This window comes from Eurosta solidaginis, chromosome 1 (genome assembly GCF_040869045.1).
Source record: "Eurosta solidaginis isolate ZX-2024a chromosome 1, ASM4086904v1, whole genome shotgun sequence".
In the NCBI taxonomy this organism is placed as follows: domain Eukaryota; kingdom Metazoa; phylum Arthropoda; class Insecta; order Diptera; family Tephritidae; genus Eurosta; species Eurosta solidaginis.
In genome coordinates this window covers 31576288-31600757 of record NC_090319.1, presented here as the reverse complement: position 1 = coordinate 31600757, position 24470 = coordinate 31576288, and the positions used below count along the sequence as shown (strand labels likewise).

General features: G+C 38.7%; 1 protein-coding gene across 1 annotated transcript in view; it reads left to right on the top strand.

Moving 5' to 3' along the window:
* The window catches only part of Jhbp12 (Juvenile hormone binding protein 12), a 109624-nt gene that overhangs the window by 30860 nt on the left and 54294 nt on the right, over positions 1-24470 (top strand). The window lies entirely within an intron of this gene.

Below are 24470 nucleotides of genomic sequence, written 5' to 3'. Positions count from 1 at the left end.
AACGTGCGCCTGGTAAAGCTAGTACATGTATATTTGTAGTTTGTATCCATATGCGTGTGTATATGTGAGTACTACTTCGGCTGATGATGACATGCGTTTGTGAGTATCTCTCTGCTGCCTTTTATGTATGTGTGTACATGATGATTGATTTGTTTATGGATTCATTGCAACCGATTCAGCTATAGGTTATACCAATAACCACAGAGGTTCGTGTCTCCGCTGCTAAGCACAACCCGTTTGGTAGCGAATTATTTTACCACTGCCGCGAGTCTTAAATAATTACTGCTAGATGGGTCTCCTAAACATTATCCAAAAGATGATAAGCGTTTTTTTTACTCGCAAATGTAGATGTACATGTAAAAAACGGCTTATATGTATTTAAGTTTAGGTGGCAGCCCTAGCAAGCAATATCTTTTATGTACAACGCTAAAGCGGGAGTCATTGGTGCCGTATGTCGTATCGCTGTAGTCGTATCCCTAACGTAATCAGCTGTTTATCGTTACGACGGTAAACCAAAAACCAATTGGTTGGCTACGATACGGTTACGACCTTAAGCGCCAAATACACGACACGAACATTTCCGCGAACATTCCGCAATCTTGTTCGCAGCTTTGGCCATACACCATACGAACTTTTGGCCGAACATTTAAAAATTTTTTATTTTCCATTTTACTTTTCCGCGCACGTCTGTTCCGTTCAGAAATTACTACGATTATGAGCTATTTCGCCATACACGCACGAACAGTTCGCGCAATTGTTCGCCAAAAATTAAAATATTTTGATTTTTAGCGAACATTTGCGCGATCTGGCAAACACCACCATACACGGTCGCAGAAACTTGACATAACGGGAATGTTCGCGGAAATGTTCGTGTCGTGTATTTGGCGCTTTAGCGGCACCAATAATCGATTGCATTGATTCTTATAAAGCCGGAGTCATTGGTGCCGTATGTCGTATCGCTGTATCCGTATCCCTAACGTAATCAGCTGTTTATCGTTACGACGGTAAACCAAAACCCAATTGGTTGGCTACGATACGGTTACGACCTTAGCGGCACCAATAATCGATTGCATTGATTCTCATAAGGTTGGTCGAATCAGCTGTTAAAAGGTTACCGATACGATTACCGATAAAGCACCAATGTCTCCAACTTAAGAGCGAATTAATGGTGACTTATAACCATAAAGCCATAACCAGATAAAACAGCTGATAGAACCTACCTTATCGAAATCAATGTAGTCGCTTAATGGTGCCATACCATAACGCTAACTCGATTACATTGATTTCCATCAGGTAGGTGTGATCAGCTGTTTTATCTGGTTATGGCTTTATGGTTATAAGTCACCATTAATTCGCCCTTTAAAGTTGGTCGAATCAGCTGTTATAAGGTTACCGATACGGTTACCGATAAAGCAACAATGTCTGCAGCTTAAGGCCCGGTTTTTCAGTAGTTGGTTAAGCTAAGTTTAAACTAAGTTTGCTTAAATTCTAGTCAAAATTAAACTCCAGTTAAACTACTGAGCAGGTTTTCAGTCACAGTTTAAGGCCGCGTTTGGTGGTAGGCTTATTGTACGACAACACTGTTTTTTTTTGTTATCTAGATAATTTGTAGTTACGGCAACAGTTGGATTTTGTTTACCCAACAAACATGGAAAAAAAATTTCTCCAGCCTTAGAGAAATATATATCTTGTTCCAGAGCTGATATCCAACATCATGCTGTAATTATTCTTAAACCAGATAGTTATCAAGTTGTTCTCCAACTTCATTCTCCAATCACTATCCAACCTTTGAGAAATTTTGTAAAATGTATAGTTTACGAGTTGACCTCCAACGTCATTCTCAAATTATTTTGGACCTTTGAGAGATTTTGAGAAATGCACAGCTTTCAAATGCATATGCAATACATTTCTGCTGTTTATATCCTACTTTGGATATCGAGTTGAGGTGGGTTGAAAAAAAAAAATCTTGCCCGCGGTGGTACCACCAAAGCCAACAGCTGTTTATTGTGAGAAATAAACACCTGGCTGATAGCAGCAAAGATGCGCTATTAATTAAAAATAAGTTATACATATTTTATTTTCTTGAAAATACTGTAGCATTGTAATCTTACATTTGAGTCCAGTGAGAGAACCACACATAAATACAAGTTGTGAACTATATATATACTCAGCTGAGCAGAGCTCGCAGAGTATATTAATTTTGTTCGCATAACGGTACCCTGTAACGGCATAAACTTATCGAGATAGATATAGACTTCTGTATATCAAAATGATCTGGGCGAAAAAAGAAATTCATTTAGCCATGTCCGTCTGTCCGTCCGTAAACACTATAACTTGAGTAAATTTTGAGGTATCTTCATGAAATTTGGTATGTACGTTCCTGGGCACTCATCTCAGATCGCTATTTAAAATGAACGAAATCGGTCTATAACCACGCGCACTTTTTCGATATCGAAAATTTCGAAAAACCGAAAGACTGCGATAATTCATTACCAAGGACAGATAAAACGATGGAACTTGGTAGATGGGTTGAATTTATGACGCAGAATAGAAAATTTGTAAAATCTTGGACAATGGGCGTGGCACCGCCCACTTTTAAAAGAAGGTAATTTAAAAGTCTTGCAAGCTGTAATGTGGCAGTCGTTGAAGATATCATGATGAAATTTGGCAGGAACGTTACTCCTATAACTATATGTATGCTAAATATAAATAAGCAAAATCGGATAATGAACACGCCCACTTTTTAAAAAAAAATAATTTTAAAAGTAAACTTTTTACAAAAAAATTAATATCTTTACAGTATATAAGTAAATTATGTCAACATTAAACTCCAGTAATGATATGGAACAACAAAATACAAAAATAAAAGCAAATTTCAAAATGGGCGCGGCTCCGCCCTTTTTCATTTAATTTGTCTAGAATACTTTTAATGCTATAAGTCGAACAAAAATTTACCAATCCTTGTGAAATTTGGTAAGGGCATAGCTTCTATGACAGTAAGTTTTCTGTGAAAATGGGCGAAATCGGTTGAAGCCATGCCCAGTTTTTATACACAGTCGACCGTCTGTCCTTCTCCTCGGCCGTTAATACGATAACTTGATCAAAAATCGATGTATCTTTACTAAACTTAGTTCACGTACTTATCTCAACTCACTTTATCTTGGTATTAAAAATTGGCGAAATCCGACTATGACCACGCCCACTTTTTCGATATCGAAAATTTCGAAAAATTAAAAAAATGCCATAATTACATACCAAATGCGAAAAAAGGGGTGAAACCTGGTGATTGGATTGGTTTTTTGACGCAAAATATAACTTAACAAAAAATTTTGTAAAATGGGTGTGACACCTACCATATTAAGTAGAAGGAAATGAAAAAGTTCTGCAGGGCGAAACTAAAAGCCTTTGGAATCATGGCAGGAATACTGTTCGTGGTATTACATATATAAATAAATTAGCGGTACCCAAAAGATGATGTTCTGGGTCACCCTGGTCCGATATCTCGAAAACGCCTTCACATATGCAACTAAGGTTCAGTCCCTTTTTAATACCTTTCATTTGATACCCATATCGTACAAACACATTCTAGAGTCACCCCTGGTCCACCTTTATGGCGATTACTCGAAAAGGCGTCCACCTGTAGAACTATGGTCCACTCCCTTTTAAAATACTCTTTATTACCTTCCATTTGATACCAATGTCATACAAACACATTACAGGGTTACCATAGGTTCATTTTCCTACATGGTGATTTTCTCTTATTTTCTCTCCAACGCTCTCAGCTGAGTATTTAATATTCGGTTACACCCGAACTTAGCCTTCCTTACTTGATTTTTTTTAACTTAAGTAAAAGCATTTGTTGCTTTATAAAAAATTTCGTTTTTTGCTCAGAACGTTATGATTCTCATGAGTCCTGTTTCGAAACAACTTTTGCTTATCAACATGAGATGTAGTGGTACTTAAGCCCAAATGCGCGTTGGGTATATTCGACGTCATTGCCAACGAACGCAAATAACTGATATGTTAGCTAGAGTTTAACCCTGTCAGAACGGTCGCTTAAGCTCAGCTTAAACTTTAGTTAAAATAGACTTCAAAACTGCAGAATAAGTTTAAGCGTAGTTTAACTGACAAACTGCGTTGAAATTGTACTGAAAAACCGGGCCTAAATATCTCGTTTGATAACCATAACGCGTCATCCGGTCGCAAAGATCCTGAGCCAGACAAATAATTTTGCACGTAAGTGCAACAACAACGATTTGAGCCAGATAAATACAGACAGAAGTCTGGTTCAATTCGTGAGCCAGATAATTTGTTAATTACTTGTCTTTAGTTTGGCAACGCTGCCTTTAATAAACCTACTTTTTAAACAATAGATGTCGCTGCTTAGCCTTGCGCCGTATGAGTTAAATGAAAAACAGCGGCGACATCTGCCTAACACATTTCACGTGGGCGAAAATATCACGACCTCTGCTTCTCAAGTGTCTCAATGATCCAGAGCATTCCCGTGAGAGTTGGGCGTGATCTTGAGCTGTAAAACTCACTGGTTGACGGCTACAGATAGAAGTCTGATTCTATTTGTGAGCCAGATAATTTGTTAATCTGTGTCTAGTCTTTAGTTTGGCAACACCGCATTTAATAAACCTTTTTTTTAACAAAGACATCTGCCTATCACAACAAAAATATCACGACCTCTGCTTGTCAAATCTCCCAAATGACCCAGAGCATTCTCGTGGGAATTGAGCTTGATACGGAGCTAGAAAACTCACTGGATGATGGCTAAATTCGTATTAGAAGCTTACGCCGGCCCGATTTTCGGCGACGGCGGCAACGCCGGCGTATTGACCATAAATATTTTGTAGATGTTTCCGATCGATATATGAGTTTCTCAACCAATTGCTCAGAATGAGGGACTCGCGTATGACGTTGCCATAAGTTGAAAATGTTTTTCAACAATTAGGTATTTGATAGATTTGGCGCTTCGGGATAAACATACATGCGGATCTAATTTGGTGTTGACCGCCGCGGAGAAGACGGATATGGTCTTTTTTACAAAGGGGTACAAGTGCCCAAAAGAGATTAGGCCTAAGCTTGGAGAAGTGACCCTGCAGTAGAAACAAAATATATGAAATCTTTCTAGGCCGTAAGTTGTCGTGAAAGTTGAACGTAGAGAAGAGGGTGAAGAGGGCCTCGACGGCACTTTATGCATGTAAAACAACATTGGGGTGCACGAGGTATGTATCGCCCTTTCTCTTATTGGGTATTTACAACAATTGTAAAGACTATCCTATACTATGGAGCAGGGTTGAGTCATTTTGAAATGAAATAAATCAAAATAAAAAATAAAAAATTATTCATCGTTTTAAATTTTCTAATTGATGAATAAAAAGTTATTTTTTATTCAAGCATTTCTTGAATAATGAATAACATTTTCTCATTATTCAAAATATTCTGATTGGTGATAACCGCTCATTCTTATTTTTGCAAAATTTTTATAAAGAGTTGAGTTATTATTCCTTATTTACAAAATATGGAATAACAATAAAATTTTAGTTTTTATTCAGTTATCCAAAAGTAAAAAATTAAACCATCGAGATGCCTGAAAATATACCCATATGCGTAACCAGTTCGTGTGTAGTTCTGAAGCTTCTTAGGGTAATATTGAGATGATTTTGGGGAGTATTCGTGGGGTTTTTTGGGGGCGGTTGGGGGGTAATTTCTGGGACACCCTGCGGATCCTCCCGGGGCCTATTGGGGTACATTCCAGGGGCTCCCTCGCGATCCTTCTATGGTTTTGGGGTAATTTCGGGATGAATTTTGCGACTCCCTCGAGGTCTTTTGGAGGTCATTTTGGCATGGTTTAGGGGAGTACCACGGGGTCCTCCCGGGGTCATTCCGTGATCCTTTTGGGACTCCCTCGGGGTCATTTGGGGGTCATTCTAGGATAATTTTGGGGACTTCCTCGGGGTCATTTCGGGATGGTTTTGGGGACTCCCTCGGGGTCATTTCGGGGTCATTCCAGGATGGTTTTGGGGACTCCTTCGGGGTCATTTCGGGGTCATTCCGGGATGGTTTTGGGGACTCCCTCGGGGTCATTTCGGGGTCATTTCGGGATGGTTTTGGGGACTCCCTCGGGGTAATTTCGGGGTCTTTCCGGGATGATTTTGGGGACCCCTCGGGGTCATTTGGGGGTCATTCGTAGGTCATTTCGGGATGGTTTTGGAGACATTTTTAACTGAGCATACATCAAAATTACTCCATATAACAATTTCAGGTCAAAAGAAACTTTTTTCAAATCAAATAAAATTTTTTTCACCTATGAGATGTACAGGTTTTCAACCTTGATTATACACTCAAAAACTACATATTTCAATGTTAAAAGTGTGCTACTAAAGTGTATTAAACTAAATACATATATCGAAGCCCGAATGGAATATCACCCAATCTCGGCTGCCGATTTGAATGCGCCACATCCCAGAAAACTTTTAAAACAAGGGACTTTTTTCGAAGAATGTCGTACCTCATCACAAAATTAATCCCAAATGACCCCTTGGGAGTCCTCAAAACCATCCCGGAATGACCCCGAAATGGCCCCGCGGGAGTCCCCAAAAAGATCCCGAAATGACCCCGAGGGAGTCCCCAAAACCATCCCGGAATGACCCCCAAATGACCCCGAGGGAGTCCCAAAAAGATCACGGAATGACCCCGGGAGGACCCCGTGGTACTTCCCTAAACCATGCCAAAATGACCTCCAAAAGACCTCGAGGGAGTCGCTAAAGTCATCCCGAAATGACCCCAAAACTCTAGAAGGATCGCGAGGGAGCCCCTGTAATGGACCCCAATAGGCCCCGGGAGGATCCGCAGGGTGTCCCAGAAATTACCCCCAACCTCCCCCAAAAAACCTCACGAATACTCTCCAAAATCATCTCAATATTACCCTAAGAAGCTTCAGAACTACACACGAACTGGTTACGCATATGGGTATACATATTTTCAGGGCATCTCGATGGTTTATTTTCTTATTTTTGGATAACTGAATAAAAACTAAAATTTTATTGTTATTCCATATTTTGTAAATAAGGAATAATAACTCAACTCTTTATTAAAATTTTGCAAAAATAAGAATGAGCGGTTATCATCAATCAGAATATTTTGAATAACGAGAAAATGTTATTCATTATTCAAGAAATGCTTGAATAAAAAATAACATGTTATTCATCACTCAAGTTTTCTTGAATAATGAATAAAAATTTATTTTTTATTTTTTCGTCAATGGTTATTCAAATTTGTTGATAACGCCCATCCCTGCTATGGAAACCTTGCTTGGTGGACAGCTACACAAAAAAGAACCTACATCAAAAATTACAAGGAACATGTAGGCTATCATAGGTTAGCATAACGGCAGCCCTGAAAACAACCCCTGCAGCTGCACTCTTAATAACTGCAACGACATTCAATGCTTCGAGGCAGCTAGGCCATATGACCATATTAGTATAGCGTCATCAAATATTGGATGGAGAGACTTTATAGTTCCCTACAAGGGCGCTAAAATGGCAGACGAGGCGATAAACGTGTATACCGATGGTTCCAAAGTAATGGACAAAGTAGGATCCGGAAATAAACACAAGCCGTCAGATAACTGTAATATTGTTACGAGTTGTTATTGGTTAAGATATGTTAGGATAGCTTTCTTGATAGTAAAAAGTAAAGTCGTTATATTAAATGAGCTCGAGTGAGAGTTAAAATCGTAATACAAACAACGAAAATGTTCCCTTAATTCGAAATTAGTTCTACACTGCTTTAGAAGAAGAGGTTTGTAAAGTCTTGGCGCACGTGAAGGGACGTTGAAGTTTACTTCATTTTAAAGAAAAGGGCCGTTCAGTAGTTTATCCATAAATATAACGCTTAGCATTTCTCTACGACTTGCAAGAGTTGGAAGATTGATAAGCTTTAACCGACTAGTATAAGGTGGAAGATTATACGCAGAGTCCCATTGAAAATTCCTTAAAGAGAAGAGTAAAATTTGCTTTTGTATTGATTCAAGTCTATCTGCATGAACTCGATATCGCGGTTTCCAGACTCTTGATCCATATTCTAGAATCGGTCTAACTAATGTGGTAAAAAGGGCTTTAGTTACATAAGGGTCACAAATTCTTTGGACCATCGTTTTACGCATCATAGAACTCCTCTAGCCTTATTGCCAGTAGCATTAATATGAATGTTGAAACTTAGTTAGAATCTTTCGTGACTCCCTGGTCAACAAAATAATTTACTGATACAAGACAAAAATTATTAATTACTTAAGAGGCTGCTGGAAAAGATCTCCGAGAGATGCACATGAATTTAGATTTGTTGAGGTACAGCGGCATTGAATTTACGTTTTTCAGGAGGAAGTAGCAGCCGTAATCAATGAAGTGGAAATAAAGAATGTATCCCTGCAAAAATCATTGGATCATGTGGCCCACTTGTGTCATACTGGAGTACTCCATGGATTGCTCTGATGTAATGCTGAGCTGGAGTATATGGTCTAGTCCTAGGACATCGCAGTGTTAATTGGAACATATTTTTTGTATGAATTGTGGTTAATTTTGGAGCACTTGCTTGGTCCATAGCGAGTACTCCATGCATGCATGCATGGAGTACTCGCGATTTTTGCAGGGATATAGGTTAAACCGCGACCGCGTCAACTTTTACATTGAGCCAAGCAGCAATTAATGCTATAATTTCTCATGGCACAACATCTAAAAGCGTGTTAGAGTGTAAGCAATCACTGGAAAGAATCGGGATAGGGAGAAATTTACATCTACATATATTGGGTTGTTGTTGTTGTTGTTGTATTAACGATAAAGACACTCCCGAAGGCCCTGGGGAGTGTTATCGATGCTGATGGATAGATCCCGATATATATCCGGTACGCTCCGGTAACAAAGCACCATTAAGGTACTAGCCCGACCATCTCGGGAAGGATTTACATGACCACATTAAACCTTCAGGCCATCCCTCCCTCCCCACCTTCTAGTTCCATGAGGAGCTTGGTGTCGCCAGAGCCTCGTCTGTTAATGAAACAGGATTCGCCGCGGGTAGGTGAGGTTGACAATTGGGTTGGAGAAGCTATATATTGCGCTGGCAACCCCTTGAGAGGGTTGCGCTACACAACCCCTTGAATTCCACATATATTGGGTCCCTGGGCATATGGAAATGCTGAAAATGAAAAAGCGCATGAGGTAGCAAAAAGGGCGAATCGCTCGAAGTTTGTACCAGTCAGATTAGGCGAGATCAACAGAAGACGAGAGCTAAACATGATCGACCAAACATGGAAGGCGCGGAACAAAGCGCGGGCAGAAAATTTTCGAAAATCATGTGCAGGTTTCACAACCTTAGACTAACAAAGTTACTCTTATCATAGAACAGAGGAAACAGTAGGCTCAAAGTGAGTATTCTGACTGAAAACTGCCTTCTTGCGTCATATGATTTTAAATTAGGACTTGTCAGTGATAGAATGATAGCAGACGTAGAAAGTGAGGGTTGGAGGAGGAGACGGTCGAACACGTTTTGTGACAGGAGTGACACAGCTACCAGATCTAGAAGTAGCATAGGTCCTAGGAAGCTTCTAGTGTTTGCTGAGAGAACGAAGTTATTTCATAACTAAGGTCCTGGTTTCTGATATGGTTTTTCAGTTTACTCGTTGAAGAAACTTCTGGCAACACTATTGACACATTAAGTATATGTGAAGTCCTCACGGAACGGCCAGTTCAACCTAACCTATATGTACGAGTTAGCTCAGCGGACAAGAGCACTCGACTAGAAACATGCTGCCGTGACAGTTACACAGTTAAATTAAAAAACAACAATTTTTTAAAATTTTCTCCATTTTTATTACTACTACCTTTATATTAAGTCCCTTTCATATTTGTCCCCTCATTTCCATACGAATTTTTGACCCACGGAAAAGTCTTTTTCGGTAACTTCCCGTTGAGCTAGAAACTTGATACTTAAAACATAGTTCAGATCTGGGGGACATTACAATGAAGGTGAAAAAAAATCCGCTAGGTGGCGGATCGAGATATACAGAAAATTAATTTTAAAATGGAAATTTTGCGATCGACTTTTAACTAACTTCTCCGTGATCCAGAGACTTGAAACTTTGCACATAGTTTGCGAGTCGATGCACTACAATTCGTGAAAACAAAATGCCGCCAGGTGGCAGATGAATTGAGATAAACGAAAATCCGTGAAAAAACGCAGGGAATCTTGCGAACGATTTTTAAGTAATTTCCCGGAGAGCTAGAGACTTGAAACTTGGGCCGTGAGTCAGAACCCGGTGACAATGCAATATTTGATCAAAAAAAATTCGCTAGGTGACGCATGGATCGAGATATTAAGAAAATTAGTTTTGATTTGGGAATCTTTCAATCCATTTTTAACTAACTTCCCAGTTACGGTTCCCCCCATAAATTCAGAAAACAAAAGTTCGGAATCACATTTTTTCAGAAAACATTAGTCAGAACCCTTTTTTCAGAAAGCCAAAATTCAGAAGTCAAAATTCAGAAACAAAAATTCAGAACTAAAATTTCAGAAGTCAAATTTCAGAAGTCTAAATTCATAAAGTAATCAGACAGCAAAAAAATATAAAATTTTGCGCAAAATTCAATGTTTTTCTGCTGTCTGATTACTTTCTGAATTTTGACTTCTGAAATTTTTTTCAGCCTGGAACACAGCAACGTCGAAAGAGGGCGTTATATCCAATCGAATTATGGAATATGTATAATATCACCAAATTGGGTGAAGTCCGTACAAATAATTCTATCGAAAGGTGGTACAACGTCATTCGAAGTGCGTTTGGGACATACGCTAACATATTTAATTTCATAAATAAAACAAAAAAACGAACATGCAATAACAGAAACAAAACTGCAGCAATTTTCAGCTGGAGGCGAGCCATATCGGAAACGCAAGATAAAGACTTCTTTCTTTAATATTAAATTTGAAAAAGATAAATGCGAAAAGATTTAATTAATTACATGCTTGCTATTGCACACAATTTAAAACTTTAGATTTTACTACTTTTTCTTTATACATAATTCGTTCCAAATAAATAAACGTTTCTGAATTTTGAGAAAAATTTAATGTTTTTTCTGTCGTCGGATTACTCTCTGAATTTTGACTTCTGAATTTTGCCTTCTGCAATTTTACTTTCGAATTTTCAATTCTGAAATTTGAGTTCTGAGTTTTGACCTCTGAATTTTGTCTTTCTGAAAAAAGGGTTCTGGCTAATGTTTTCTGAAAAAATGGGTTCTGAATTTTTGTTTTCTGAATTTATGGGGGGGGCACCCCTGGTGTTTCCTAGAGATTTGAAACTTGGCACACAGTTCGAGGCTTGGGGACAATACAATTTACAGAAAACAAAAATCCACTAAGTGGCGCGCTAAGTGAGATAACTACAAATCCTTGAAAAACGATCCCAAAATTCTTTTACAAGAGCTATTGTTAAAGTTTTTTAGTTAAAATTCCTTCCATTTTTTGGTCCATTTATATAAAGGTAGTCCTTAAAATTTTTTTATCATCTTTTTATTAAGAAAATTATTCCTTTAACTAGGGAAAAATAGTTTTAATTTTTAAGAAAATTATTTGTCCAGATTTAGGGAATGATTTCTATAGCGAAATGTTATACTATTTTCCTTATTTTAATAGCAAATTTCCGCGTTTTAGTGAAGTTTGTTTAAAGTGAAGTTCGTTGCTTAATTCTTTCGTTTTGTATGAATTAAGCGCGGACTGTCCTCATTGCTTTTAAATGTATGAAAACATTCATTTGAAGCAATTTATAATTTATTTAATAATTTTACGAAGTGAACTCAATAAATACCGCGCGACATCTGTAGGCCTACTAGCATAACGGTGGCACTTTATTAGGTGCGTTATGGCAACCAAGTTTTAATAGTGAACCACCATTTCAAAATATAAACAAAGCAAATAGGGTAGGTGGGAAAAATGAAGAATAAACGTAACAACAGAGCAAATCAACCGGTTTACAAAACATACGGTATACACCAAAAACTTTGTAATAACACATTTTATGTTTTGTTGGGTTAGTGATTAAAAATTATTAAACAAATACATAAATTAAAAAAAAAAAAATGCCACAACAAAGCAAGTGTTATTGCAACAGTATTGGATCAACGTATTGCAATGGCTTTATAAATTGTTTAAAAGGGCGAGCAAATTGGAGTGAAAGCATATTTAGTGTCGCAAGTAAAAATAATAAACAAAAGCAAAATTTTAGTTTACGAAACACTGAGAAAAATCAAGTACAAAAAACACATTTTGTAAAATTGAATAGCAAAATCATAGATGCCGCTACCAACGTTAAGAATCGCAGCGGACTCAGACATTCGTATGCGACGCATAACAACACAGGCCGTGCTGCTACTTTCAGTCGCCGTAATTCAGCCGCAACCACCGTTACCTTTTCTACACCACCACCCAGTGTGACAACAGTGGATGACATGTCAGCGTCGCGTAGCCCCAAAATAACAAAATCCACCTCAATAAAAACGTCATCACCAATACCTGCGATAAAATTTAAATCAGCACCTGTAACCATGACAACACTAAATAATAATTTGCGCGCTCTAAGCGTCGCTGCACAGGGTGAGCACCGCAGCAACAAATATGGTGGTGCACTACAACACGAATACACCGAACAACGGCGCACTTATGAAAGTGTTAAACAGTTAATGAAGTTGGTGAACTCGGAAGGGCAACACTTTTCCTCTTTAAACGTCCCAAACACTGCTGATGCGGGTGCGTCATATGCGGCTAGTGATGGCAGCGACATCTATACAGCAGATTTATCTTCCGACACGCATCACTTACTTGTATTGCAAAAATTTCGTTTAAAAAATGCAGACGATTGTTTTAGTATACATCGACAGTTGGATTTGCGTTTGCCAGTGCGAGAAAAGCTTGTGAAGCCACCAGTCAAAGTGCATGAACAGCAACAAATACGCAAGCTGTTAAGCACGCCGTGGGATGGCAAGAAATATGCTGCTTCGCTTGAAACTGATAAACCAACACAACCGAGAATAGAGAGTTGGAAAAGTAATGTACCCAATGAAAAGCTAACAAAGAAGGAAAAGCCTCCAACACTAACACCTTATGCAGTACGTCAGAAATTATTACAACTACGTAGGGAGGTAGATGAAATTGGACGGATGAAGCCTGGTCGTAAACTGTATACAGCAATGGGAAATAGTTTTGCATTGCGCTATCAGGAGTCGTAAATAAGTGGTTGTAATTTGATCATTGTTTACCATATAGTTTGGCAACTTAAATTGAGGTCATGTTGCGAATAGAGTGTAAGGCAGTAAAAGAAGGCAGTCGAATGAAGAACAGAGTTGCATTGCATCAATATACCTTCAATCTTTGTATCAATATTGAAGATAAATGTAGAAAAAATAACTAAATACCTGAATATAAGCAAACTTTTTCTCTTAATTACTGCAAAGAAGGTGTTCTTAATGCTATATTATACGAAATTATCACAATTTATGACTGTTTAAAAATGTAACTTGAATTTCTTTAAAGATTTTTGTAATATGGCCATTAGTGAGGTTTGTGTGTGTGTGCTAATTTTGAGCGATCACCTGTTAGTTGCGCTACTTGGTAAGGTTTACAATGAATTTGATACTCTCGGCGCGTTCGAAAACGCAAAATACTGATAGAAGCAAATTCCTATCGTACATAATTTCGACAAGGCGAAATCCTGGCAAAAAATTTCGACCGAAATTCCAGCAAAATATAAAAATTTACTTAATTTGTTTACCCTTCGGTTTATTTTCCGTTGCTACAGAACATTTGTCTGGATTTCCGTATAATGTCGGAGTTATATTTTGTCGGGATTATGAAAGCCGGGGCTATTAATGTCAATCATTTAAAAAAAGCCATCGATCAGAACCATTTCGGCAGATTTACAGAACTTGTTTGGCGTTGGAGATGCTTTCGCACAATTTTACGGTGATATCTGGGATGGATTTTGGAAGTTATTGGCATAATTTTTGAGAATTTATCGAAAAAATTTCAGAACTTTTTCTTTCCTATCCCGTATTGACTTCGAAATGATTTCCAAATAGCTCTGTAATGATTAAAAACTGATTCCGAAAACAATACCGAGATAGTAAATTATTTCGAAACTTATACTGAACGGTTGAGAAAGTAATTCTGAAATTACACAGCACCAGCCCCGAAATGATACCGAAACAGTACGGATATGATCAAAGAAAAAGTCCAAAATGATACACAGATTGTCCTAAATTGATACCGAAAAATTCAGGAAACGATTCCGAAAGCAATTGTTGCTGAATAGCTTCCAAATAGTAAAAAAATTATCCCAAAAATTATGCCGGACGGATCCTTAGCTAGTTTCGCAATAAACCCCACTCGGTCCCGAAATGATACGCCAACAGTACCGAAATTATCCGAAATAATCCATTGATTGTATTCAAGTATTCCCAAAGTAGTACAAAAATAATAAATAAAATAAATGTATGGCGCGAGAACCTCCGAAAGAGATTTTAGGTCGAGCTTCTCTTCCAATTTGCGTCGTGCGCCTTTTTAATTTTTCCTACAAATTGGCCGGACGGAACCTACTTGTTTTATGCCGACTCCGAACGGCATCTGCGAGGTAGATGAGTTTTCACTGAGAGTTTTTCATGGCAGAAATACACTCGGAGTGCTTGCCAAACACTGCCGAGGGGCGACCCCGCTTAGAAAAATTTTCTTCTAATGTTGTTGTTGTTGTTGTTGTAGCGATAAGGTTGCTCCCCGAAAGCTTTGGGGAGTGTTATCCATGTGATGGTCCTTTGCCGGATACTGATCCGGTATGCTCCGGTACCACAGCACCATTAAGGTGCTAGTCCGACCATCTCGGGAACGTTTTATGTGGCCACATTAAACCTTCAGGTCATTCCCTCTCTCCCCACCCCAAATTTCCATGAGGAGCTCGGGGTCGCCAGAGCCTCGCCTGTTAGTGAAACAGGATTCGCCGCGAATAGGTGAGGTTGACAATTGGGTTTGGAGAAGCTATATATTGCGCTGGCAACCTGAAGGGTTGCGCTACACAGCCCCTTGAATCTGGTATTTTAGTCGCCTCTTACGACAGGCATACCTACTGCGGGTATATTCTGATATTCTAACCCGCTGGGGAATTTTCCTCTAATCGAAAGACCTTATTTCTAAAATTTTGATGTTGCTTTGCCCGGGGTGTGAACCCGGAGCATTCGGTGTGGTAGGCGGAGCACGCTAAATTGGCCGCAAAGGTAGTACAAAACGATACCTAAATAGCCCGATATAACCCTTAAAACAATCCCGAAGTAGAAACACTTGTTATTTACAGATAGTAGTTTGATATCTTGTGTAAAATGAGAAAAATATCAGATTTCAGATCATGAAACTATTAATTTCGAAATAAAGTTAAATAAAGTATTTCAAAAGAGAACGAGAAGAGCCGTATTTTCTTGGAAAAATTATACAGGTAACAATCTATGCCAACTTTGAGAACCTGATAATGAAAAGAAGGCTACATTGCTTATTGTTCATACCGGATTTAGAGCAATTGCAGTATTACATCTGGGTATCATTTCGGGAAAGCTTCAAGACCATATCGAAATTGTTTCGGGACTCTTTTGGGACAGTTGAAGCTTGCTATCGGGGAAAATTTGGGACAATTTTTGGAATCGCTTCGAAACTATTTCCGGATCGATTCGGAACAATTTCAGGGCAATTATAGGATCATAAAATAGTCCCTAAACTATCCTGGAATTGACTCCAATCGGTCCCGAAATAGTCTTAAAATTATTCTGAAGTGATCCCGTAACTGTTCGGATTAGTCTTGCAGTTATCCAGAAGTTTTTCCGAATGATACCTAAAAAAGTTCCGAACTTTACCCAAAAGGATGCTCCAACAGCCTCAAATTTGTACCAAAACAGCCTCGAAATAGTTTTGAAGCTTTCCCGGATTGCAACCAAATGATACCTGCTGAAGTCCATGTTTTATTATAAAATTCGATGTGTCCATATTTTAAGGGGAAAAATTACACTGTGCTACACTGATTTTGCACTTTAATAGCGACCTAGTGTCCGTTGTAGGTCTTGATGAGTAGATCAAGATGCCGTGTTTCAAAATTTTCTAACACCCCGAAATTTTCAAGTTATTGTTAAAAAAACTGTTTTCTTGTACCTCGTGCATTCAAAAATTCGTTACTCCGTCATTTTCCATCAATTTTTTATTGCTTAACAGTTTTGGAAAGCTGAAAGATAGGGCTTCAAAAATATATATATATGTCTAACACATTTTATAGCAAATTTTTGAGATTTTTTAGGAGTTATCTAAAACTTTCTCGTTTTTTTTTTAATTTTTCAAAGTTTGACGGCTTTTTAATGTATCATTTCTTTAATGAAAAATTTTTTCTTAAAGAGATTGAGATAATATTCTATCTCGAGTAAAAAAAGTGCTGGTTGATCAAATTCGGTTGAGAATTGTTTAAATAACAAGACTTTTTGTGAACAAGATAATTCTGCTCTCATTGTACAATCGATATCGCGTCGGGTCAGGATTAATTGTATGATTTCGGTATATTGCTGCCATCGTATTGAGCATTCTTTTCGTTTCTTTTATTCCACCAAACAAACAACAAAAATTCAAATTATTGACTTTAATTATTTAAACAATTTCGATATTTTTTATTTATCTATATCATCTCTCGAGTAATTTTATTTCGCTCCTACGTTGGTGAGAAAAAATAAAGAAATAAATAGTTGCAAATATATTTACATAAATTTTTGTTTTATTTTATGTACTTAATATAAAAAAAACTTCGAATTTCGATAATTGTTAAAAATATTTGCTAGATCTGCTACGTTTATAAGCCACATCGTCAGTATCACGTTTTAGAGACCAACAATAATCTGCCAGCATTCTGATCTGACTTTTTCCGACAAAGCGTTTTTCGATCTCTAATAGTTCCTGTTGCAACCGTTCTCCCTGTTCGTCACTGAATTGTCCAAGATTTTCAGGGAAGAAATCCAAATGTGAATGCAGAAAATGAACTTTGTGTCGTTGATTTCTAGGCCGTCAGAGTTTTCTTCATCATCAGCTTCTAATAAATTTTGCCGTTCGGAAATTGCATCACGAATAGTCGATATTTCTCCCTTAATTGGATGAGATACAGTTAACACATTAGCATATTGTATACGGTCACGGGTTTTGTAATGATGGCCAACAGTATTTGTTTTGCAGAAGTAGCAATCTTCTGGCTTACGGAAAAGTAAACGATGCCATATCATTGGGGTTGAGAATGGTAAAGGTTGTTTGTTGCATTTCCCAGTTTTCCATGTGCGTTGCAGCACTTTACACAAGCATACTCTGGTTCATAGCAAACATTTTCACTATACATGCGATAAAAGAAAGATGTGAAAGCTTCTGTGAGAGGTGCATTGGTTTTTAATTGTGCACGATGTTGCGTATCAACGAATAACCCGCAGACGTAACACAACTTCTTACGCTTATCTTACTTACTTACTTAATTGGCGCTTAACCGTCTAAACGGTTATGGCCGTCCAACAAGGCGCGCCAGTCGCTCCTTCGCTCCGCCAACCGGCGCCAATTGGTCATACAAAGGGAGTTTAAATCGTTTTCCACCTGGTCTTTCCAACGGAGTGGGGGCCGCCCTCTACCTCTGCTTCCATAGGCGGGTTCCGATAGAAACACTTTCTTGGCCGGAGCATCATCTTTCATTCGCATAACATGGCCTAGCCAGCGCAGCCGCTGCGTTTTAATTCGCTGGACTATGTTGATGTCTGCGTATAGCTCGTACAGCTCATCATTAAATCTTCTTCGGTACTCGCCATCGCCATCGCGTAGAGGTCCATACATCTTTCGAAGAACTTTTCTCTCGAACACTCCCAAAGCCGCTTCATCTGCTGTTGTCATGGTCCATGCTTCTGCCCCATATAGCAGGACGGGTACGATAAGTGACTTGTAGAATATGATTTTCGTTCGCCGAGAGAGGACTTTACTTTCAATTGCCTACCTATTCCAAAGTAGCATTTATTGGCAAGATTGATTCTTCGCTGGATATCAGTGCTGATGTTGTTGCTAGTGTTGATGCTGGTTCCCATTACGCTTATCACACATTGTTAAAAAAGTACCTTGTAGCAACACGCACACTGACTGATTTGATTCTACCAAAATGATATTATCCTAAGTTTTGTCTTGTTATTTATCTTACAGAGGCAAAGAGGCAAATGTCTCGGAGAGCAATTAAAGCACTGTATATCTCATTTCCACAAACAAGAAAAACCGTTGTCAAAACCGTGGTCATATCAATTTTTCCTAACACATGATTTGATGATTAAAGTAAATAATTTTGTTTATCTTTGTTTCATAATTAAATCATAAACAACAAGTAAGGAAGGTTAAGTTCGGGTGTAACCGAACATTACATACTCAGTTGAGAGCTATGGTGACAACATAAGGGAAAATAACCATGTAGGAAAATGAACCGAGGGAAAGCCTGGAATGTGTTTGTATGACATGTGTATCAAATGAAAGGCATTAAAGAGTATTTTATGAGGGAGTGGGTCATAGTTCTATAGGTGGACGCCATTTAGGGATATAGCCATAAAGGTGGATCAGGGTTGACTCTAGAATGCGTTTGCACGATATGGGTATCAAATGAAAGGTGTTAATGAGTATTTTAAAAGGGAGTGATGCTTAATTCCACAGGTGGAGGCCGTTTCGAGATATCGCCATAAAGGTGGACCAGGTGTGACTCTAGAATGCGTTTGTACAATATGGGCATCAAACGAATGGTGTTAATGAGTATTTTAAAAGGGAGTGGGCCTTACTTCTATAGGTGGACGCCGTTTCGAAATATCGCCATAAAGGTGGACCAGGGGTGACTCTAGAATGTGTTTGTATGATATGGGTATCAAATTAAAGATATTAATTAGGGTTTTAAAAGGGAGTGGTGATTGTTGTATAGGTGGTCGCATTTTCGATATATCGCCATAAAGGTGGACCAGGGATGACTCTAGAATTCGTTTGTGCAATATGGGTATCAAACGACAGGTGTTACTGAGCATTTTAAGAGGGAGTGGGCATTAGGTCTATAGGTGGACGCCTTCTTTTCGAGATATCGCCATTAGGGTGGGCCAGGGGTGTCTCTAGAATGTGTTTGTTGTACGATATGGATATCAAATTAAAGGTATTAATGAAGGTTTTAAAAGCGAGTGGCCCTTAGATGTATATGTGAAGGTGTTCTCGCGATATCGTGGGACCAGGTGATCCAGAAAATCATCTGTCGGGTACTGCTAATTTATTTATATATGCAATACCACTAACAGTATTCCTGCCAAGATTCCAAGGGCTGTTGATTTCGCCTTGTAGAACTTTTTCATTTTCTTCTACTTAATATGGTAGGTGGCACACCCATTTTACAAAGTTTTTTCCAAAGTTATATTTTGCGTCAATAAACCAATCCAGTTACCATGTTTCATCCCTTTTTTCGTATTTGGTATAGAATTATGGCATTTTTTTCATTTTTCGTAATTTTTGATATCGATAAAGTGGGCGTGGTTATGGTCGGATTTCGGCCATTTTTTATACCAAGATAAAGTGAGTTCAGATAAGTACGTGGGCTAAGTTTAGTAAAATATATCGGTTTTTGCTCAAGTTATTGTGTTAACGGCTGAGCGGAAGGACAGACGGTCGACTGTGTATAAAAACTGGGCGTGGCTTCCACCGATTTTGCCCATTTTCACAGAGAACAGTTACCGTCATAGAATCTATCCCCTACCAAATTTGAGGATTGGTAAATTTTTGTTCGACTTATGGCATTAAAAGTATTCTAGACAAACTAAATGAAAATGGGCGGAGCCACGCCCATTTTGAAATTTTCTTTTATTTTTGTATTTTGTTGTATCATATCATTACTGGATTTGAATTTTGACTTAATTTACTTATATACAGTAAAGATATTAAATTTTTTGTTAAAATTTGAATTTAAAAAATTTTTTTTTTTAAAGTGGGCGTGTTCTTCATCCAATTTTGCTAATTTTTATTTAGCACATATATAGTAATAGTAGTAACGTTCCTGCCAAATTTCATCATGATATCTTCAACGACTGCCAAATTACAGCTTGCAAAACTTTTAAATTACCTTCTTGTAAAAGTGGGCGGTGCCACGCCCATTGTACAAAATCTTACTAATTTTCTATTCTGCGTCATAACGTAAATCCATCTACCAAGTTTCATCGCTTTAACCGCCTTTGGTAATGAATTATCGCATTTTTTCGGTTTTTCGAAATTTTCGATATCGAAAAAGTGGGCGTGGTTATAGTCCGATATCGTTCATTTTAAATAGCGATCTGAGATGAGTGCCCAGGAAGCTACATACCAAATTTCATCAAGATATCTCAAAATTTACTCAAGTTATCGTGTTAACGGACAGACGGACGGACGGACGGACGCACGGACGGACGGACATGGCTCAATCAAAATTTTTTTCGATACTGATGATTTTGATACATGGAAGTCTATATCTATCTCGATTCCTTTATACCTGTACAACCAACCGTTATCCAATCAAAGTTAATATACTCTGTGAGCTCTGCTCAACTGAGTATAAAAAGGTTAAACGAGGCATAGAGAATGCTCAAAACAACGGCGACGATATACTGAAATCATACATTCAATCCTAGCATGGCGCGATATCAATTCTACGATGAGAGCAGAATTTTCTTGTTTACAAAAAGTGTTGTCATTTCAACAATTCTCAACCGAATTTGATCAACCAGCACTTTTTTTACTCGAGATAGAATATTCTCTCAATCTCTTTAAGAAAAAAATTTTTTCATTAAAGAAATGATACATTAAAAAGCCGTCAAACTTTGAAAAATTAAAAAAAAACGAAAAATTTTAGATAACTTTTAAAAAATCTCAAAAGTTTGCTATAAAAAGGGTAGACATATATATATATTTTTAAATCCCCGTCTTTCAGCTTTCCAAAACTAGTAAGCAATCAAAAATTTATGGAAAAATGACGAAGTAACGAATTTTTGAATGCGCGAGGTACAATAACTTGAAAATTTCGGGGTGTTAGAAAATTTTGAAACACGGTATCTTGATCTACTCATCAAGACCTACGACGAACACTAGGTCGGTTCAAAAGTGCTTGAGATATTTTTTTTTGTAGCACTGTGTTATAAGTGTCGCTTTTACTCACCCTTAAAATAAATACACTTTTTATCGCCGGCCTTTCATATAACCAGAGCTGCTCAAAACCAGTACACTTATAGCAATTTTGTTTATGTTTTACCTTGAATCGCGTCAGGTCCAACCAAGGAGCTTCCTTTCGGCAGTGCTGTCCAAGACTTTAGAGGAATGTTACTGTCATGAAAAATAAATTTACACTTGCACAGTGTGCCAGCACCCTTAGACAAAGCAAATGTCAAAATCTTCTTCTTATGCTTTGCTTGCAACAAAATTGGAGAGCTGGCTACTTTTTCATATCAGATGGCGCCAGTGTCGCTCTATCTGTCGTTGTCCATAAAAATACGTGCCTAAAACACATGCATAAGATCCAGTTAAACTCATCTATATGAAAAACTGTTTATGCGACGGAGCTATTATTTTTTTTTAGAGTATTACGATCACGATCCCTGTAAAACCATTCCTCATTTAAGTGCCACGAAAGCCAGTAAAGTTCAACTCAATAACTGACGTACATTCGTACTATAAATATGGGTGACAACTCTTACTCAGTCCGGGTTTTCAGTGAAGTTGAGGTTACGCCCGCTTACATGTATTGAATTTTACTGCTGATCACAGTTTAAATTGCCAAATTTGAATTTTAAATTTTTAATCTAAGCTAGTACACTCGCTCTGGGTCTTAGTATCCCCTTTTCTATTGACGTTAGGATGCACTGCTAAGCTGCAAAATAGAGTTTATTTAAAGGCCATTCATTTTTCTACTCCTATTTTTTCTGGCGTGATGGAGTAGCAAATAAGCGTGGTTTATGACTGAAAATAATCGTTTTCTATGACCAACCTACCTGCGCTGGATTCTAGCATAAATGCCCTAATTACACGACTAGCCCCCGGGGCGACGTATCTCACACCAAAGAGGGCATCTAACTTCAAAGAAAACCTGCACCGGTAAACTTCCATAACCCCTACTATTTCCGATATTCACAGTACTCCGACTCCTCTTCTGGTAGGCGCTCCGTTTCACTGCCGCTGTTGTTTGCCTCGCTATTTAGTTACTACTATCATATCTGCGCCCAGCTGTTGCCGTCCTTATGACCTATGCTACTACGACCGTGGACTGCCAACTTACACATCAATGTACAGCTGCTGCTAATCCCGTTACTCTGCGTTGCTACCTCTGTACTTGGTGGCTCTAGTTGTTCGGCCACTCCCGAGATCGTTTTGCTCAATTAATGCCGACCACCGGTCATCCCACCGCAAGAATAAACTCCAATATCGTCCGCCCTCGACTACAGTGTCGATCAAATACTGCCAAACCAGGCCATCTCGCTCTCACTTGCCCTCTCTTGGTACGGAAACCTGCTGATCTCTTAACACTTCACGTCCGGTGTACATTCGATCTAAGCACATTATTATATGATAGTTTGTATGACGTCTACTTGACCCTGGATTAACTACTTTGGACTTCGACAAAACCTGCCTCAAAATGGTTTGATTACGACCAAAAAAATAAACCAGAACAACTTAAATAATATGAACCTGGGACTTTGGCATTCAAGGGATTATGTAGCGAAACTCCGTCAAGGGGTTGTCAAACAATTTAAAGCTTCTTCAAACTTATTGTCATCCTGTCACAAATACGAATGTATCATATGCATATTTAACAGGTGAGGCTCTGGCAACCTCAAGTTACTCACCGATGGAGGGGTAAGGGTAATCCAGAATGTAAAACGTTCTCATATCAAATCATTCCCTAGAAAGTCGGGCTAGTACCTTAATTTTGCTAGTTTCCACAGCGTACCTCGTACATCGATAACACTTCGGAGATTATCTTTTCTGCTACAATAAGAAGAGAGAACCTGACACCTTTGATAAGACTGCCTACCACTACCTTCATAGCACGGCCGCCGTTGAGCTTAATACGCGCAACGTAAATTTTGCCTTTTTAGGTTCGGATAACGAAACAAATCGGGGTTAGCAGTGAACGAGTCCAAAGGTATGGGAGATATGGGAGAGAGAAAAGTGTACATCGAGAGTTTTTTGTTATCGGTGAGTATCGCAGGAAATTCAATAATTATGTGTAGGAGCTTTACGAATAGACCGACATATGGCTCATAGAGCACAGGCAAATCAGGCCCCACTGAACTGTGAAGATTTGTTCGCTCAAGGCATTCTCGTTTAGTATTATTTCTTTTGACTTCGTCTCATGTTTCCTCCCTAGAACAATGATCATCGTGGTGTAGAACTATAGAAAATTCCAACTTTAAAGCTTCCCCTTTTAACTACTGACTTCTCAGCAGAATAAGAGGACGCTAACGATAACCGTCGTCACATAGGTTAGGTTAGATTAGGTGGTAGCTGCCCTGATAAGGAAAGCTCACTTGGACAACGCGTACAACAACCATCTATAACAAAAATAACGGTGACTTAGATCTAGCTACTTAGAGAACCGTTGGGTAGCAACGATAAAGCTCCGAATGATACCGATCTCAACGTTGGATAAATCCTCGGCAGATCCAAGTGAGTCGCGATCTAAGTACTTTCGCCTAGTTCTGGCAAAAGCTGGGCAATCAAGCATAAAGTGATTTCGTGATTCCACCTCATCATTCTCCATACAGCTGCTGCACGATGGAGGCTCCAGTATATTGAGACGAACCGCATGGATACCCATGGGACAGTGCCCTGTCAAAACCACAATGATCATTGATAGGTGAGCCTTAGTGAACCCAATTATTTTAGCAGACATCCTGCCATCCCCTTTCGGCCAGAAAGATCTTGCTACCCCGCAAGACGTGGTGTCATCCCAACGTTTCCTGAGCTGACTCGAGGCCCAGCTATGGGGGAGCTATCCACAGTTGACCAGAATCCCGAAATGCCTACAGTCATCTTCATCCGCTTCAGTTGTACCGATGCGGGCTAAGAGATCCGCTTGACAGGTACCCGGGATATCACTATGGCCCGGGACCCAGATAATCTTAATAAAAATAATTCGATGCAATCGCAAGCGAGGTCAGGCACTCCCACACCACCCTAGATCGCACTGTAGTTGAGATCAAGGCCTTGATAGCGACTTGGCTATCAGTAGATGTTAAATTCCCTAACCGTAGTAGCACCGGGTAGAATTTCATCCACCGCATCCTTAATCGCAGCAACTTCCGCTTGGAATACACTGCAGTGATCAGCCAACTTAAACTTGCGGCTTGCATTTA